The sequence below is a fragment of the Amphibalanus amphitrite genome, unplaced genomic scaffold (genome assembly GCF_019059575.1).
Source record: "Amphibalanus amphitrite isolate SeventyFive unplaced genomic scaffold, NRLGWU_Aamphi_draft 000282F_arrow, whole genome shotgun sequence".
In the NCBI taxonomy this organism is placed as follows: Eukaryota; Metazoa; Arthropoda; class Thecostraca; order Balanomorpha; family Balanidae; genus Amphibalanus; species Amphibalanus amphitrite.
Window position 1 is genome coordinate 300,690 of NW_024881777.1, and position 21,522 is coordinate 322,211.

Consider the following 21,522-nt stretch of genomic DNA (forward strand, 5'->3'; position numbering starts at 1 on the left):
CAGAATCTGTCCAGTTAGCTGTTTTGCCTTCTTATGGGCCAAACATAGACCTCAGATGAAATCTAACGCGAAGCTAGCGAAAGAGCGTTAAAAGAGCTATCGAATAGTTTTCTGCTTCACTGTAGCCCTTCTATTGGTGGTTTCCCAGTCGCTAACGTATAACGTATACTAAACTAACGCTGAGGCATGCTTTCGACCCCTGATCGATCTACAGGTTTGCGGAAAAAAGAGCATGCTGCCCGTGACGAGAGAAAGCCGATGATACCCATTTACAAGTTTTCGGGTCATCTCAGGACTCAGGTCATCGCCAATAAGTAGAGAAACTCGGGACCTGCTAGAACTTAACGAATGTAAGTTGTGATGTTTTTTCGAGGTTCTGATTACGAATGTTATCTTAGTTTTGAACGAAGATTATGACTCCATGCGTTTGGGGTAGATCAGGTCAGGTCAGATCGACCAGTACCTAATAGTGGATGACCACCACCGATTGCTTCCTAACATGTTATATGAATAAGCAACACAACTACTTCTTAAATGTTCAGATGGGCGCTAAGTTCAAAATCAGCTCCAAAAACTACCCTATAAATTAAAAGCATGTTATGAAAAAGTGAACTAAGGTCATCTTTATTTGAATCAGGGATATCAATTTATTTTTAAATAGGTTTTTAACTCGAGCGCACCGGAAGTTTTGTTGCAATCGGCTCCTTTTTGCGCGCCTTCTTTGCGAAAGCCCGAGACGGTTCCATCTGACTCCCTTTCCCCTACATGTGCGCTATACAGCTAGTTGTGACGGTAGCCATGGGGCTGAGGCTAGTTTGTAGTTTTGTAGTTACGGTTACTGATCCGACGAATCGACTGCGACCATTTTTTTTAAACGATCAGACGAACGCTCGGGGCAGTTTTGGCGCGCCCAAACCTTTGAGGGATAAAAAGGTACTAGAATGGGGGCTACTTAAAAACATTGTTGTGCTGGTGTTCCCCACCCACAGCTAATTGAACTTTAGCTAATTGGCTAATTGGCTTTAGGGAGCTCTTGAAGCGATTCTGAATCTGATGTATTTGTTGGTGTTGTTGACGCCTGCTTCACTGATATAAAAGCTAAAAAAGCATACTCAGCATCGCAAAAAGTGGGGGTCGACACCCCCAGTTTTCAAGAGTGGGGGGGTCACGACTCCCCCCCCCCCCGACCCCCCCGTCGGCGACGCCCCTGGAAACGTGGGTACCACTTATCAGACGAATTTTGAGCCTTGAAGGCTCGCAGATTAATTCGTGAGCGCTTTATGGTGGTCAGTTTCGCTTCTGTTCAAATATCAATAATAACCTGTCGTAAACAATGGATGATATTGTATAACTATATTTCACCAGTTATGGTTAAGATATTCAAATGCCATTCTTAGACGTTCTGCATAAATTACAAGCGTGCCCGCCCTTTTCATTGCCTCACAGTTGGTGCATTTTATTTTACAAAACGTTGCATATAATTGGTAGCTCGCTGGCAGCTTGAATATCTTAAATAACACACAAACTCTTTTGATGATTTCTCTTGTTTCCCTTACCACATATGACAAGCTATTTTTCTTTCCAACCGCAACGCCACGAAAGCTTTCTTGTGACCACCTGCAAAACATGCGATACCGCATGTTTTAACAAGATCAATAGCATAGGGAATACGCATTGGAATGCAGTGAACAAAAATCAGCTCAATCGTGCAGCTAGTTTCTAAGATACCAAAAGGGGTGCACACGTGCGCACGTGCATTGAGACCTTAACTCTGAAGTATGACACAACATAGCAACTATGACATTGGCCTGTATATAAAATTTTATCACAATCGTATCACTAGTTTCTGAGATACAGCAAAGGGGTGCGCACGTGCGCACGTGCATCGACACCTCTCATTTTTATTGCGGCGTTAGTATGGACGGTTCAGTATGTGACTGCATACCGAATTTCAGTCAAATCCGTCGGCTAGTTTCTGAGATACAGCAAAGGGGTGCGCACGTGCGCACGTGCATATGTACCGCATATTTTTCTTGCGCACCAGTATTGACGGTTCAGCATGCGACTGCATGCCAAATTTCAGCCAAATCCGTCGGCTAGTTTGTGAGATATAGAAAAGGGGTGCGCACGTGCGCACGTGCAGCATTACACCATTTTGGGAGTATGGGTCAGTGGTGGTTACATAGTATCTGCTTACATGCCAAATTGGAAGGAAATCGGCCCAGCCGTTCCAGAGATATCACTACACCAACTTCGTAAACACCCCGCACGCGCCAATTGCAGGCTCTCATCCATCACACCCCACTGCTGCAACGCAAGGTTCCCAGCAACTTTAATGAATGGAGCTACCGAAGAGTGAAAAAATGGATGTCGTAAGTGCTATGGTTCCCGAGCGATTAGCGTTAACTTTTAGGGCCGTTGTGGTCATGTGCCGATTTTCTGTGTCCAGTCCATGTTTGTTTACAGAGGTCTATGCCATCATTCTGCCAATTAGTAGCAAAATAATCTTGCTGTAACTGCTTACCTCAATAGCTAACTGCTTACCTTAGCAGCTGTTGTGTTCAGTGTTTATCCTGATGTACAGAAAGAATGTGTGCAACTGCTTGAACCACGTGGACCCGAACAAAGTGATCTGGCCTAGGTTAGGATTAACAGTGATTTGGGAATCTAACCTTGGGAAAAGAATATAAATGATAGTGCTTCAGAAATGTTATGGAGAAGCGTCCCTGAAGTTGTGTCAGTCGCTATCCATGCCAGATGGCCAAAACCAAGACTATACGAGGCCTGATCAAAAAGTATCCGACCTTTGTCCCCATACAATAAACGCGAATGCTTACAGAGTTCGAACTGTTTTCTCACTCAAAGTACGCCCCTTGCGACTCTACACATTTAGCCCAGTGGCCCTTCCATTGCTGGAAGCACTGTGAGAAGTCACTCTTTGCGATCACCAACAGGGCCTTTGTCGCATTCGTCTTGATCCCCTGTGTCCTGAGATCTGGTGCCTTTCAGCGGCATTTTCAACTAGTGGAACAGCCAGAAGTCACATGGGGCCATATCAGGTGAGTATGGGGCCTGCCGCACCTGCGTGATGCTGTGCTTGGCCAGAAACTCCTGTACGAGATGGGCTCAGGGCTGGCGCTTTGTCATGGTGAAGCTGCCAGTCCTGCGTCGCCCACAACGCCGGTCTCTTACGCCGCACCAAGTCTCGTAGATGACGCAGAACTTCCAGATAATATTGTTTGTTGATCGTCTGACCTTCTGGAGCATACTCATGATGAACAACACCCTGATCGTCACCGTCGTCAACACCCATTTCAGGATTTCTGCTCGTCGAGGGCCTGCCAGGCTGCATGTCGCTCTCTACTGAACCTCGACCGTTCTTGAAACGGTTGTACCAGAACTTGATTTGGGTAACGCCCATCGCTTCATCGCCGAATGCCAGCTGAACTTTCCTGATGGTGTCGGACTGCGTTTCCCCAAGTTTCTGACAAAATGTGATGCAATAACTTTGCTCATATCTTTCGGTCATCTTGACGCTGGGAGGAAATGCGACGACCGAGCAGTAGGCACGTGCATACAAGCAACGGTGGACAGTGACTGAGCTGGAAGTGGACGCTTGGCGATCTGGTAAAGGCCATTGAAATTGCTCTCTAGCGCTGTCAATTTATATTTTTGAGACGAATGGCTCCAGATTATGTGGTTACTTTTAGCATATAACGAGCAAAACTGCTATCTCAACTCCATTCCCCATGTTAGACATGAACATGTCCCTTTAACCCTATTCCTGGCGGGACCGCCGGGACAAGAAACTGGCGGGGGGGGCGATTCGGCCCCCCCCCCTTCAGATATCAAAAACTACACATCGCAGCGACAAACGGCAAACGGCGTTTGATAGGTCGTTTAAAGATCTACAACTTTTACACAAAACATTTTCAGGTCAGGTCAATATTGAGGTCACCATAGGTCATCAACGATAAAATGTTTGGAATTAGTTACCTATATAACTTTTAAACTAAGAAACATAGAGACATAAAACCAATACATTTTTTGTTGCTCTCGCCGAGGCGATGCGAAATAAGTATGTGATGACCTTCACAGGTCAATTTGAAATTTGACCTGAGATCAAGGTCAGGTCATTCATCAATGAGGTTGTGGGGTATGGTCATGCTGCATACCAAACGACGCGCCTTGACCAGGCGAGCAGTTTGGTACCACTTACAAGTCTTAAGCACCATCATGTCGTGATTTATTGACAGAAAAAACGATTTATGACGTCACATGACCTCAGATGACCTTTACCGGTGCCCCTGTCAATTAGCAGCACCGATCATCACCGATGAGATAATCTTCCATAATACTGAAATAATTGGGTGGTTTTGACTCGTTTACACGAAGCAGGAGGCGTTTCAATATTTTCCCATAGGCTTGCAATGTAAAGGTCACGAGTCTGGCCTGACCTCAGGTCACAGATATGAAAATTGAGATATACAAATTGCACATATTGGTACCCTAACTAAAACCTGAAGAGAAGAAATTGATCGGTCAAAAACTCTAGCTCTGGCGTGATTGCAAACTTTTCTGAGGTGGGGTCACCAAACCGCCTCTGGTGACCTAACCTGGCAACTTTTTTGGTCAAAATGTGCGCAATGAATGTTTAGAAAAAGTCACCGAGTATGAGCTTTCAGTCTTGCGGCGTTTGGCAATGGCACAATAAAAACCTGAAGGGGGGCCTTAAAGGCCCCCCGCCAGGAATAGGGTTAACGTCAGTCTTGGGACCCCAGACACAGAAATGAAGCCATCAGAGATCCGTGTGGGGCCCTCAGAGGTCAGTTGGGGGGCCCCTGAAGCCGGATGAGGGCCCCCAAAGGCCAGTGGAGGGCCTTCATCGGTCAAGGTGTGCCCTTGAAGGTCACTGAAGGGCCCCCAGAGGCCAGTGTAGGACCCTTTAAGACCAGTATGTAGGATGTTAATATCTGGCGTTGGTTTTCATCGGTTGTTTGGGGGGTAGGCAAATGATATTAATCAAATTATTCAACAGGCTACCCGAATCACGACAAACGTAAACAACCTTAGAGACCTTATATTTACTAACAACAGTGAAATAATTCAACAAAGCGGAATACTTTCATCATTTGCAAACCTAGATCATTTTCCAACATTTGTAACACTTGACTTCGCACGACCGACATTAGACAACGACGATTCTGTTGTAACTATTTGGGACTACCAAAACATGGACATACCACTTTTAACTAGGACACTGACTGACACTGACTGGGAAAGCATCATGAACAAGGACATAAATACCGCAACATCAGAATTTATTACTTCTTTACACAACGCGGCGGCAGCAGCAATTCCAAAAATTAAACTGAAACGCAAGAAAAATGACAAATACTGGATAACATCAGAGCTGAAAAGAACCATACGCAAAAGGGATAGACTGTTTAAACTAGCAAAGGAAACGCAAACTGAAAGTAACTGGACGAGATGGAGGTGTCAACGTAACTTAGTCACAGCAATAAACAGACGGTTAAAAAACGAGTACATGCAAAGAGAGGTGCAAAAGTTATTGAATGATAAACAAAACTTACACAAATATCATAAAACACTTGCCTCAATAACAGGGAGAAAACAAAATAACACAATTCCACCACTTCTCGGACGTGACGGCACAATACTAAACGACGAACAAGACAAGGCGACACTACTAAATGAACATTTTGCTCTACAATCCACACTTGACATACCAGACACACGACTTCCACCGACAACCACCGCAGACATGACTCCGATACCAGCCCTCGACAACATTACGACTGACGAACATGAAGTACTTCAAATACTTAACTCTCTAGACACCAACAAATCTACCGGACCAGACGGCCTTCCCGTAAAGTTCCTAAAACTAACAGCACTCTTAATTGCAAAACCACTGTCTCAACTATTTAACAAATCATTATCAATAGGCATTTATCCAGACGAGCTAAAAAAGGCGAACATCAAACCAATTTTCAAAAATAAAGGGTCCCCTTCTGATCCAACTTGCTACCGGCCCATAAGCATATTATCGGCCATTTCTAAAATTTTCGAAAAAATTGTATACAGGCAAATTTACGGACACATTACAGAACACGACCTTTTGACAGATAAACAAAGTGGCTACCGCAAAAAGCATGGCACCGAACTTCAACTTCATTACTTAACACACAACCTATATAAAGCTTTAGATACCGTACAAGACTTCACGGCAATATCCCTAGACATCTCGAAATATTTTGACAAGATCTGGCATAAAGGATTATTATATAAATGCGAAAATGAATTCGGAATTTCAGGAACACTTCTCCACTGGCTAAAATCTTACCTTAGTAACAGATTACAACGAGTACAAATTCGAAATTCCTTTTCTCAACAACGCAAAATTAACGCAGGATGCCCCCAGGGATCGGTACTTGGACCTCTTCTAGCACTAATTTATCTAAACGATCTATCAAAACGCACATACGACATTTTATTATTCGCAGACGACACCTCTTTATATGCCTCCCACTCACCAGACACACTACAAAACACCCAAACGACCTTACAAAGAGACTTAGACGAAATTTACAAATACGGACAAGACTGGGCCATTTCATTCAATTCAGCAAAAACTAGTCAACAAACATTCTCACTTAAAAAGTCACACCGACAGCCGACACTTCACTTTGCTGACACTCCTATACCGAAAGATGAGACTCATAAACACCTTGGACTGACGTTTTCTCACGATCTCCGATTCCACGAACATGTAAACGAAATTATAAGCAAAATAAACAAAAATACCAGCCCATTATATTCAATTGCAAAATATCTTCCTCGACATATCCTAGAACAAATTTACAAAACGTACATTTTACCTCTTTTTGACTATTGTGACACTGTGTACGACGGACATATCACTTTAAGAGACATTTCTAGACTGGAGACGTTACAAAACAGAATAGCGAGACTGACGACTGGGACCCTGTTTAGAACACCATCTGACAAACTACGCACCGAACTAGGATGGGACAAATTGACAACCAGAAGACAAACACATCGATTGACACTCTATCACAAATTAAGTAGACCTGATAACCACAATATTCCAAATTATATCTCAACTATCATCCCACGTACACGACAATATGACATAAACATGACACTTCGAAACGCTAGACACCATACTTTAGCTCAAACCCGGACAACAACACATCAACGCTCCTTCTTTACTCTCACAGGAAAACAATGGAATACACTGCCAGAGACCACAAAGCAATTGCCCCTCTCAGACTTCAACAAGTGGATCAAAAAACATTATTCGGCATCCAAACCACCCACATATTATTCACACGGTAGCAAAAATCTAAACATTCTTCACACCAGACTAAGGACTAACATGACACAGTTAAATTCTCATTTATACAAAATTCAGAAAACTGACTCTCCAGCTTGTCTGTGCGGTTTCCCTCAAGAAAGCACAGCACACTTTATCTTCTCATGCCCATTATACACACGACAAAGAGACGAAATGAACCAAAATATATCCCGAAGCCTACAATCCAACTTTACACTTCAACCTAAAACCATCCAACTGGAAATCCTCCTGCACGGCTCAGGCCTCGACGGTGTCGGCGGTCGGGCGGTGGCACGCCACTTCCAAAAATTTATACAAGATACTCACAGATTCTCATGCGCTTTCTAACTTCATCCAGGGACCTGGCCGGGCGCGGCCTCCTAGCGGGGCGTGCGGGGGCGGTGGCTGCGGGCGTTGGCCGGCGACGGGGCGGCGGTCGGGCGAACTTCTGACTGAGCGTATGTTCGAAGTATGAGAGATGATGAATGTGTTCAGGCGTGTACGTATATATGTATGTATGTGTATGTATGTACGTATGTGTATGTATGTAAGTATGCATGTATGTGTGTCTGCGCTAGTATTATACCTACATATTTCCGGTGCACTGCATTACGAGAGTTGGCACCGAGACTTAAGCCCTTTGGCTTTTGTGCCTCCTCTTATTTTACTATATATTATGCGTTTAATTTGTATTACCAATAAACAGTTGGATGGATGGATGGATATGATGGCTCCCCTGATTTGCCTTGGGGGGGGGGGCATGGCCCTGATTCGCTCCCCCCCCCTTCCTGCTACCGCCACTGCAATTATACCATTGCAGCAACCAAAGAACAAGAATTTGGATTCATCCATTTTTTGCACGAATGTGCCCCACTTTCACCTACGAATGGGGTTGCAAGAGCAGCCTCCTGCACGGTTGAATGGACCCCAGACGATGTTGCAGTATTCCAAGTGAGGCCTTACCAGTGTCTTGTACAAAGCAAGTGTTACCTCATCAATCAGTTCAAATGACCTGCGGATCACAGCCAACGTCCGTGAAGCTTTCAGCAAAGCAGATGCATCTTGCTTCCTATACTTCAGCTCTCTGTCGACCTGGACGCCGAGGTCCCTTTCTACTGCAACCTGCTCCAGCTCGGTGTCGCCCATGAAATATCCCTGGACTTCGCTGGCCCTTCTAACATGCAGCACTCTACACTTATCAGCATTGAAGTGGAGCTGCCACCTGTTGGACCATTCCATGGCTGCTTGTATGGCAGTTTGTAGCATTCTGGAGTCCGTAGGGCCGCTGAGAGGTCGGTAGATCTTGGTGTCGTCCGCGAACATTTGGATACTGCACTGCTTCCGGGAGGTCGTTAACGTAAAGAACGAATAAGAGCGGTCCGAGCACCGATCCTTGGGGGACGCCACTCTGGACGGCTGTCCAGTAGGGTTGTTAAAAAAAAACGAATTTTGGAAAAGTATATGGGCTCATGGCTCATGTGGTGCGGTATTCTTTTCTGAGACCAATGATGCCCTTTTTACTGAAAAGTATTAACTGTTAGGGGCTCCTCAAACGGCTTAAAGAGGACCATGTTACGCCCGCCGACCGGCCGGTGTCAATAAGGGCGAGAGTTCGACGCCGCACGGCGGCGGCAGCGCCTTATCGGCACCGCGCGCCACGACATCTGCCGGGCGGCCGGCTGGGCGGTGGGAAGTTATAAGTGCGTGGTCTTATTGCACACGATCGGGGTGAGCTATCCCATGTTTTCGGGGCGGAAAGTTTCAGTGCAGCATCGGTGCGTCTGCCACGGTGGTCTGTGTCGATGGTATAGAAAATAACTCAAGCAGAGCTCAGAAAAGAATGCATGATTCCGGGTAGTTGCCTCGAAATAATCCGTTTCAAGAATACAGCTGCCTTCTTAACGTACCGTATCACTTGTTAATTCTTCAAAAAGCAAACTCTGAGCAAATCAAGATCCCTCTGCCAGATGACCTCGGACACCGACGTCTGCTCCCCGAAGATACAGCTGAAATACCTGAAAACATTGCATCAGTATAAGAATCAGAATTGCATCGATTATGAGAACTAAGAAAAGTTATCACTAATATAAAATGTTGACCGATATGGCCAGTGGCCAGTACAACTCCCGATGTCATCCTCGACATTAATGTCCTAGTGCATATCCCAGAATCCAACCGCAACTGTGATCTTGGGTTCAATGTGTGCGATGAATTTACTCATTACTGTGTGTAGTAACGGCAACTGAGGGGAAAATAAAATGCAATAAGGTACCGAAACGTCCATATCGCCGATCTTTTTTGGGCTGGGTAACACTGAACTAGAAGAGTTGGTCGAACGGATGAGATGAGCACATTTTGTCACCGTTATATCGCTGGCCAGATCGCAAATCCATATCCAGACGAGACAACATATGTCGACGAGCTGCACCAACTAAGGTGATGAGTCCGCACCAGCCCGACGGACTCTAACAGAGCTAACAGAGCTGGAAAAACACACCTACATCTAGCAAGACCTAGAGCTATTACTGAATAGGTCATAAAATATTTACCAGCCTATCACACTTTTTTAGGGAAAACACCATAGCCGGTCATTTCGACGCGTTTTTTCCAAACCCTGATCTTCTTCCCGTGAATTGCCCGGAAGCACGAAAAATCCAATTAAAAAAGTCCAATCAATTATTCGATCCTGATCAAGTATCAAGCATGTGAGCTTGTTCTTACATTGCTTGATCTGCTGAGACAGACAAACTTCAGAAAACCGAGTCACTGTATTTTCTCAAGCTTTCTCAAGCTTTTTTCAACCTGTCGGAAATTTACGGGAGAACAGATATGGAGTTTGAAGGAAAAAACACGGCGATTTATTCCCTGCTCAACCTGTTGTGGGTCTCATAGTTCACCCTATCATTTCCTTTTCCTAGCACAACAGGGTATGTGCTCAGTCTCACACCGAAGTTCACGATACCATGTTGGTTGGGCACAAAAAAAAAATCGTACCACACGACAGCGGATCAGCTGTGCTGTACAACACACTAGCGTCTAGCTGAGTGCATTCACGCCGACATCTCATCGAGATTGTCATGCTTTGCAGGTAAGGAGTCTATGGTAGGTTCACAAATCAGTCACACGAGTCACGAATGGTGGTATGACTGACTGGGGCCAATTCACCAATCAGTTCGATTATGAGTCTGAACGCATAGTGCACGGTGCGTCTTGGTTGTTTCGTTTTGGACGTCTGCCAGTAGGTGGCTCTGTAAACACCACAACCTACTCAATAGATGTCGCCATAATGTACTATGCAGTTGTTGTGAAGTTTAAAAGATTTCATAATGTATATTGCTCAGTATTTTCCTCATAAATTAAAACACCCCTCACCCAGGTACCACTGCAATTATAAGTAGTGTTTTGCAATGAATAAGTGCCTAGTTATGTTGAATTAGAAATGTAGATCGCTTTAAATTTACACACAGCTCCAAATCCCTGAAATGATTAGGTACTTCCCATCTGAATCAGATCAGGCTTCAGAATGAAGCAGTCCAATACATCATCATAGTTCAAATGGTGTTTGCAAATGCCAGAATGCATTTTCTTCATAAAGATTTTTCACACACTAAAGCAATGATTGATGTAATGAAATCTGCATACCCATCACATCTGCCTGCACATTAACATTTCATCAAATGTCCAATATTAACAGATCACCCCTCAATATAAGAAATCTTTAGTAAATGTGAATATGAAGTCCAGTGAATATTTTGAACATAACCTAACCTGATATAACCTTACCTAGCTACCTACCAACCTAAAACTTTCAACCTGGCTGTCCCAACTCAAAACCTATTACCTACAACCTACAACCTTAAGCCCACAACCTATCTACACATAAACCAAATTTTATCATACCACCAGATACCTATATATATATATATATATATATATATATATATATATATATATATATATATATATATATATATATATATATATATATATATATATATATATATATATATCAATCTGTAAGAATCTGGCCAGATGCCTACATTTCTTTCAGTCAGAATGCACAGAGTAGATGGGTGGTAACCAGAGCTGGGCGCGTTCCTCGATTTTCGGTAGTGCGTTAGCGTTCCTGCGTTCCTCCGGCCGCGGTTAGTGCGTTCCTGGAATAGCGTTCCTCAATTTTTTTTTCGTTCGGTGCGTTAGCGTTCCCGCGTTCCTGCGTTCCTCCCTCAAAAATACCGCCGAACCACGCGGCGCGGGCCCAAGCAAACACGGGGCGAATCGATCACAGAATACCCAGAATGGCGACGTGGGGCCGAAAAGCAACTCGACATCTCTTTTCCGAATCGAATATCTGAAATACGTTTTACCAATATCATCCGTAGGGTTTTCAACAAAAATACGACCTGCTTAAAAACAATAGTTAAGTTATCATATTTACTTTACACATTTAATGCCTGAAACTGAATCGAATAGTAAACATCACCACTAAAAATCTTTACACATTTAATGCCTGAAACCGAATCGAATAGTAAACATCACCACTAAATCTAAGCAAGCCTTCCTCGATTCGACCGACAAGTGGTGCCTCTACCGGCAAACACACGTACTCGAGATTCAAACATTTGACACAGAGGTCATTGGCAGCAATATAATTTTTCGGGTGGTTCCGCAAGAACGCAGGAACGCTTCAAAATTTCGGGTGGTGCGTTCCTCTTACTTGCGTTCCTTTGAAAAACTTTGCGTTCCTGCGTTCTTGCGTTCCTAAAAAGGGCGGTGCGTACGTACGGAAGAACGCAGGAACGCACTAAAGGAACGCACTTGCCCAGCTCTGGTGGTAACTGGTAATGAAAAATCTTTGAAACTAGAGGGTTTTTACTAGCAATGACAATGTCATTGCTGAGGTGCTAATCCAAAATATTAATAATTAACTTAACGGAACCAGCCAACATCACTGGAAATTTCTTCTGAGTTCTGATTGTTGGTTGGTTGTTGTTTTTAGGTAATATGTATTTTTGAAGTATATGAATCTATCAAATCAGATAAAATAACAGATGCACACAAATGAAATTTCAACTGATGCCTTATATATTTGTGAATGAGCTCAACATCCAGGTTCGGTTGCGGATTCCTGATGATGGCAACAGCTAAGGGCTCGAAATGCTGAGAAACGTCCTTACCTGAAGCTGTGTTCCTGTTCCATGCTTCTCCAAAGCAATCTCAGTCTACGCTCTCCACCTACAAATAACAAACGTGCATGCATAGACCAACATCATCCCAACTTTAATTGAGATCTTTCCAGGATCAAGGTCTTGGGTCCCTGTACCTTATTGACTAATAGCTTGCAAGTATTGCTATCAGTTCTATTACGCTTCTATCAAATACTGAAATAAGGCAACAAGGCCACAACACAACACACTACTTGTCTATTCAATTTAATTTCTCGAATCGTTTGTATGGAGCAGGGGGATGTCGTCCCGGTTCTTCCCATGTATTATTCGCCAATCAGCTTAACACTACCAGTGACGTCACTGGTGGATCGCCAATCGGGGCCGTTCGGCCGGCCGGCCGGGCCGGGCCCGTAGAAGGCCAAACGCAGACGTTTTCAGAAAAGCGTAAGCCGTATAGATACAGTCGTGGATGGAGCTTTGCTGTAATTCGGCTCTCCAAGAGTGCATCAGGGTACCCGGATAAAGGTCATAGTGAACCGGCATCTGATAAACCCCGCTCACGGCTTAGCAGCCGACTTCGACCCTTCGCCCTCGTAAAGCACAAAAGCGCTTGCCGGTCATCAATCCACCTGCATCTCATCTGCTTCCTGCCTATATCGACCAGATACTGCAGCCGTTTTGGAGCGGCGCGCTAGCCGCCGGTGCTAAGCGTTAACCACTGAGTGCGCGTGGCCTACTGCCGCCCCGATGGCGCTGGCCCCCGGCACCGGCACCGGCGCGGCGCCCCTGACCTATGGGAGGGGGGGGGGGGTGGCTGCTAATTAGTTGAGCCGGAATTGGGATGGAAGCCGCGGTATGGGATTGGGATAGCAACTCAGCGAGACTAAGGGATTGTGTTGTGCCTTCGGTAGGCCCCCAAAATTACCGGTGTAGTGCCCTCAGGGCCGCCGGTGATGAAGCCTTTGGAGGCACTGGTGTGGGCACTCACAGGTAGGTACCGGTGTGAGGCCCTCAGATGCATTGGTGCGGGGCCCCGAGGTGCCGCTGTAGGCCCTCTGAGGTGCTAGTGTGTGGCCCTCAGAGGCGCCGGTGAGGGTCCTCACAGTTGCCATTGTGGGCGATCAGAGACACTGCAGTGTGGGGTCATCACAGTCGGGTGTGGGAGTTGGGACTCTTAGAGCTGCTGGCTCGAACCCTTTATAAGCCGACAGGGGCTCTCAGAGACCGACAAGGGGCCCTCAAGAGGTCTGCGGTGTCTTCAGGAGCCCTGTGGAGTCCTCAGAGACCAGCAAGGTACTCTCAGACGCCGTTTGGGGCCCTCAGAGTCGTCGGTGTGGGGCCCTCAAAAGTCACCGGTGAGCGGCCACTGGCCGTCCAACACTGAAAGAAAAAATGACACCAAATGGGGGGTAGGGTGACTCTGCCAAAAAGTCCGCCCCACAGGGGTGTCAAAACAACTCCCTTTTGGAGCATCATAACACTGCAATATGGTGTCCATAAACGCCGTTTCTTGGCGCACGTGGACTCCATATTTCGGAGTTCGGATGCCCAAAAAAAGTTTTTTTGACACCCCTGTGGGGCGGACTTTTTGGCATGTTCCCGTAAATAGAGTCAAGACTCCCTTAGGACTCTTTCTTTTTGGGGTTATATGATGCCCCAAAAGAGACTCTTTTGATACCCCTGTGGGGCGGACTTTTTGGCATATCACTTTACATGGAGTCACGACATAACCGAGAGATACTCCAAACGTTTTTTTTTCTCGGAAGTTCCCAGGTGAGACTTCAATGCCTCCATCCGGTTTTAGATTCGACTCCAAGATTGGAGTCAAATTCATATGGCCACGCGTCTGAAAATCTTAGGCTTTATTATTTACAGCATGAGTCTTTCCACATAGTTTTAGCCGCTAAAGCATTATCACACAATCACCTTACATCATACAGAAGTTGTGATGGCCCTGGTTTATACCACAAGCTGCCAAACTCGTAAAAATTATTAAAGAAAGACAAGATTCCTCAAACCTTCATAGAAAGAGCGGAAAGTTTGACCCGAAAAAAGGCTGTGACAGTTAACGACATCTATGAGAAAAGTTAAAACTAGCAGTACCAGCCACCAGCCGATGCCAGCGCCACCTTTATGACATCCGTTTAAGGGAGTCATAGAGGAGTCCGAAACTTTACTTAGGGGGTATACTTTTTCCGTTTAGACGGTTAAACATTCCCGTGATGAGGCGTAACACTTTAGTTAGAAAGGCGTATATTTTCAGCGATGTATTAAGTAGCAGATCTTCAAAAGAATGCCGTATCATCAAAGGTAATTTTCAAAAGGGAGTCGTAGGTCATTGGGGATCATTCAACAGGGAGTCGTATGCACCAAAAGGAGACCTTGAAAAGGAATTCATACATTTGAACTAAGGCGTCCTGTATTATTTAAGACGAAACGTACTTTTTTAAAGGGATTCGTACATTTCCAATAGGGAATCGAACATCTTTAAAAGGGAATTGCACATTTTTAAAGAGACTCGCACATGTTCAAAAGGGAGTCGCTCATTTTCAATAGATTCCCACAGTTTCAAAAGAGAGTCACTTATTTTCAAAGGAAAGTCATATATTTTTAAAAGAGAGTCATCTTTCTTTGATCATGAGTCGAACATTTTGACAAGAGAGTAAAACACCGTTTCTGGGAGTCAAATGTGTAAAAGGAGTCTCGACTCCATGTTAAATGAGTGTATAATGTGGAGTCGAGACACCTCATTTCCAACGTGACTCTCATAAAAAGGTTTCTTACTCCCTTGCCAAAATGCACGACTCCTTTTTTGAGATAGACACTCCCCAACAAAGGCGTCAAGTATCCCTCTTTTGGTGTCGAACACCCTCGCAGAACTCACTGATCCGATTTAAGGGTATCATGACCCTCTCAGGAGGACACCATATTTTGACGTCGTCGGAAACTGACGCCAAAAGATGGGGCGATGACCATACATTTTGGAGTCGGACACCAAAATTTAAGCACTCAGACTCCGAAATATGGAGTCGTCGTGGAGGTGGGGTGTCAAAATTTTTATCAGTGAATGCGAAGGTCCCGTCTGGGGCCGTCAGAGGCTCCGGCGTTCAGCCCTCAGAGCCGCCGATAAATATATGGCCAAGAACCACTGGTTTGGGCCTTTGGGACTTCATAGTTCATTCAGGGGTGCCGGTTGAACTCAGAGGTGGCAGTGTGGGTCCCTCAGCTGGGCACCGGTTTGGGGCTTTCACACAGCCGCCGGTGAGGGCCCTCGCAGGCGCCGTTGTGGGGGCCATCAACCATTGGTTTAGGGGTTCATCACAGGCGTGTGTGGAACCCTTAGAGCTGCTGGTCCCTGATAGGCCGGTAAAGGCCCTCACAGGTCGCCAATGGGGCCTGAGAGGCCGGCGAGGGGCCCTCAAATGCCGACAAGGGACAATAAAAAGCCGGTGTGTGACTCTTATGGAGAAAGGTGTGGCTATTCGGAGCACATAAGGTGTTCTTTCGAGCCCTGTGGGGCCCTTCTGAGTCGAAAATGCCAGCGTGGACCCCTGATCCGATGGGGGCACGTGCCCCCTGCCCCCCCCCCTCCGGGTACAGATAGAGAATGCAATCGGCGGTGCGGGACACAACAATTGCAATTGTTCCTTCTCCCGTCGCGAGGTCGCCCATCCGAACCATCATATCCCAAAATTGTCAACCCTGGGGCTCGGTTCGGCAATGTATCGGCCAGGAAATCAGCTTTAGGTGGGTAAAAAAGTTATTAAGAGTCATAAGTTGTCGTTACGTTCAGTAATAACAACGATAAAGTGTCAAATGTACCCGACATACGGCTTGGAGCCGGGCGCCGCGCGGTCTCCACCAGTGACGTCACGCTAATGCTTAGCGACCGGTCCATTGGAAATTGCGGGATGATTCTACCTCTCTTATACGGCCTTGGTATGGAGCAAATGTTTCGGTTTTCCTCGTCTACAAAATATTGTACAAGATTATCAATCTCGACGCACCTGTCGAACTTCGCGGCCTCCGTATTACGTCACACGATTTCAGAGATTTTCGGCAGAAAAACTTCCGACATCCCTAAAACAGCGGCTCACAAAAGCCAGCCAAACGTGAAAATTAAGACAATACAGTCCGTAAAATGATGATAATATTGTAGGGAAATCAATGGAGCATGATATATGTGAATACCAAATCACAAAAATGGTTTTTCACAGTTTGGCGAAGAGTTGAAGTTAGGGGTTGTTAGGGGTAGAATTTCGCCAAAACAGGCGAAGGATGTCATTATATTTGAACATGTCAAAATAGAGTATTGTGGGCTTAATATCAGTTTTGATGCATAGGTGGGCATAATTCATCAATTTTCTTTCACTTTGTATAACATTTAGCTCGTAAAATGAGCCTGGGAATTAACAATTTCATTTCTTCAGAAGCCATTTTTTCCGCAAAATCAGCGGATTTTTCGCATGAAAATGAAGGAAGTTTACTGGGCTTAAAAACAAGCATTTCGCAAATTTTCCAAGAAAATGACCGCGTATGCAATGTATTATTTCATTTTCTTTCGTATTATCTCATTTTCTCGTCTTGGTTTGGTCGATTAGCGGTGCTGTCGTCATTATAAGTTAGGGGTTGTTAGGGGCGAAAATAACGACTTCCTTCGGGATTTTGACTTCCCGATAACGACTTCCTTTTTGACCACCGGTGACGTCACAGGCTGAACAAAGCACGCCAGGGCGGTGGTGCATGATGTATGAAGAGTCAACAGGGGATTATTGTGTCTTTGATGGCCTTGAATCTCGAACGACTGCTTGTGTTGTGGACGCTGTGGATGCATTGGTGTTGTGTCCGAGGGGTTTGTGCTTATCCTGATTTTCAGTGGTTGTGTTTGAGCTTAGTTTTGCTTTTATTCTTTGCGATCAATTGATAACTATTGTATATTAATCCGAGTCTGGTCCAAGGCTATATGCTGTATCTCAGTGCTGCCAGATGGGGAAGGCTGTAATCCTCCAGATCAGTTACAAAAATCCTCCAGATTCCTCCAAATCCTATTGGTAGATATAGAAAGGCGGTCTTGGACGCTACGGGGGGCTATACCCCCAAAAACTTTTCACCAAATTCTAAAAACTCATCGGATTTCGAATCCTTTCGCACTGCTGTGCACTGTGCAGTTTAACCCGCGCACCGACGGGGAGGGGCGGATATCCGCCCCCCCCCCCTGAGGTTTTTCGCGGATAGCGGGAAAACCGCGGCGCGTAGCGCCGCGAAATTTGGTACGACTATTCTCTCATCAATTTTACACATGGTGTGCCAGTTTGAATCTCCTAACTTTTAAGGTCAGGTCACCAGGTCACTTTAAATGACCCAACCTCAAGTCACTTTTTTGCAACTTTGTCACCGTGCCAGAGCTACAATAGATGTCGGAGGCCTTTGAAAGTCGCAGGATGTTATTAGGTCATTAGTAGCTACAATTTGTATATCTCGGAGTTTTGATATCGGTGACCTAAGGTCAGGTCAATTTCGCGACCTCCCCATTGTAAGTCAATGGGGGAAAATGAACTCCCTGTTTTTACCACCAAAACGGGTCGGAATGGCCCCATATACCATACATGACTTCATATATGATCAACATTCACTACCTTGAGGCCTGTTTTGCTGTTGGGCAGCTGTAAGGTCATGTGACGTCATCAAAGGTCACCTAAGGTTTTTTTGCCAATAACTCCGTACAGGAACAAGATACAGCCGCGCGGATGGTCTCATTGTGTTCAGCTCGTCAAGACGCATCGAATGATATACATGATGACCTCGAGGTCACGTGACCTGAGGTCAACCTTTGACCTTGACCTTTCGAGTTCAACATATATACCATTCGATGCGGATTGACGAGAGGATCACGATGATGCCCTTAGTTTGTTCCTATCTTGACTAATTCGAAAGTTATTCGAGAAAAACTCTCCATATCTAGCGCCGTCATTTTGACTTTTTCGACCCCTGTGACGTCATTTTTGACCTGACCTGAAAATGACATTAGTAAAAATTGTAGACCTTGTCCGTGCGTATCCGATGCCGTTTACTGCTTGTCGTTATCTTGCTTCGTTCTCGAGATCTCAGGGGGGGGGGCGGTCATCCGCCCCCCCCGTCGGTGCGAAGTTGGCGCAGACCCCCGTCGGTGCGCGGGTTAAAAGATACTTTTTCTTATAAAAGTTGTTTAGTTTTCGTTTTATCCCAAAAAAACGAAAATTTTCGTCGATTTCGGGCGATGCAGGGGGCCGGGGGCATTTGCCCCAAATGTCCCCCTTAGATCCGCCAGTAGCTTGGTAGTTATAGCTACAGACTGAGACATTCTTCAGTCTCACGGTGATGAAGGACGTGATATATCCTAACGGGTAGGGTGACGCTGGGCAGGAAAATGCCTTTTTAGTCTTGAATGTGTTATATTTTTCCATGACATTGAATATAATAATCGGGCGATAAATCCTCCAGATTTTCCTCCAGAAGCAAAAATCCTCCAAAAGCGAAATTTGTCCGCAAATAGAGCTCAAAATCCTCCAGATTTGCGGAAATCCTCCAAATCTGGCAGCACTGCTGTATCTGCGCTGGGTGAGCATCGATTGAAATTGAAATTGAAATAGCCTAGTTGTTTGTACAATTTAATTTGTGATTTCCTTACCAAACCTGTGTATGTTGTTTGGTAGGTACAAACTCAGCTCCAAAAGTCAAGACACTGGAATATAATGCAGTTTTTATTTTGTCACAATCACATCACCCATGCAGCATCAGCATGCTATTGCTGATTTCAACTGCTAATGCCATGCTGTCTCGGTCTTGCATTTGTCTTCTTCCATACGTCTTGCAGTTGCTGCATACATACCTCGACCTATATTTTATATCAATATTGCCAGATCATAAGAATATGAATATTGCTTAACATTGTATATGCCTATATTCAAATTGGCGCTCATTGAGACAGAGGTATTTTATGACCTAGCAAGAAGTTGCCAAACACATTGATGCTTGCCGAACAGTATGATATATTTAAGTGAAAAAGTCGTGAGGATGTCTTTTTCCCAATTTTTAGGATGTCATTATCCTTTTCATTAGGGGAGGATTTCCCCACAACATTGCCAATTTGGCCACACTGTGGACCCATCAAAGGCCTGCGGTTCCGATGGTTTAACAGTACGACTTATAAAAATGGCTGCTGCCTATATTGCCGAACCGCTATCCAAACTTTTTGTCAAATCCGTACAAGAAGGCAAATATCCAACCCAGTGGAAAAAGGCAACAGTGAAGGCCGTTTTCAAAGGAAGAGGTTCCCCGTCTGAAGCTGGATCGTATCGCCCGATAAGCTTACTACCATGCCTATCAAAGATCTTTGAAAAACTAATGTTCGCACGAATATACCACCACATCTATAGCAATTCACTTATAACAGAAAAACAAAGCGGCTATCGCCCAGGGCACAGCACGGAACTTCAGCTTAGCTATCTTTCTGACAAACTTTATAGAGCTATGGATTCTGGTGACGATTATACAGTCATCTATCTAGATATCTCAAGATACTTTGAAAAAATATGGCATGAGGGTCTGTTAGCGAAATGTGACATCGAATTCGGAATAAGAGGCACCTATCTTGATTGGTTAAAATCCTATTTATTTATTTCACATTACAGACATGTCCGTGGAAACACGGCTATTCTATGTCCAAGTCGTTGTGCATATACAAATCGAATGGGATATGACAACAGTCACCGCAATCATTCACACACTCACACACTCACATGGGCGTAGAAACCTCACGAAAAGTGGGGGGGGGCCAGCTAAACTTCAATGTCTCTTTGTGGGAGCCCCAATACCCCTATGAAGAAATTCTTTGCAGTTTTGTGCTCATCTCACCTTGCTAAACCATTTCCTGCTCTTAGTTTTGTAATTAAAATAAAAATTCAAGATTTTACTTAAAAAATGGCTGAAAAGTGGGGGGGCCATGGCCCCCCCGGCCCCCCCTGTTCCTACGCCTATGCTGACACTCACCTATTTAAGTGGAAGAAAGCAAATAGTGCAGGTAGGCCAGGCTACTTCTACCCAACGCAAAATATCAGCTGGAGTGCCACAAGGATCTGTCCTAGGCCCCCTTCTAGCCATTATGTACCTGCATGGGCTCAGCAGTATGACTGACAACGAAATGCTATTTTTTGCCGATGACAGTTCATTACACGCCAGTCATAATGCTGATAATATTCACGAAGTTGAGCGATCGCTTCAAGTAGATCTTGATCGGATCAAACGCTACGGATATGATTGGGCCATAACGTTTAATGCAGATAAAACCACCCAACAGACATTTACCTACAAACATGCGCGTATCCCAGCTCTAACTTTTGACGATAAGATCATTCCCATTCGAGACTCCCATAAACATCTTGGGGTGACTATATCCACTGACCTTAGATTTAAGTCGCATGTAAATAATATCTTATTGAAATTCAATCGCACGCTGAGTCCTCTCTTCCCTATTGCGTCTTTGGTGCCAAGACGGATCTTACTTCATATTTACCAGATGTACATTCAGCCCCACCTCGACTATTGTGACACCATTTTCGATTGCCATCTGACAGCCAATGACAAGTCCCGACTCGAAAAGGCACAAAATAGAGCGGCACGCCTCATCACAGGCACGCCTCGACGGACGTCGACTGCTGGTCTTAGAGCAGAGCTCGGCTGGACAACGCTGCAAGACAGACGGCGCACGCATAGAGTCGAACTCTACCACAAAATCATAGTTGATAACCGAATACCTAACTATATCAAGGACATAATCCCCCAGACCAGAGCCACAGAGTTGAATCGGGAACTACGCTCCACACAATCAACACGGCGTGCCGTATCAGCTGCCCGGTCAGCTGCCTATGCCAGATCCTTTGTTCCAGCCACAACTAAAATATGGAACGAACTTTCCGACGCCTTGAGGAGCGAAAT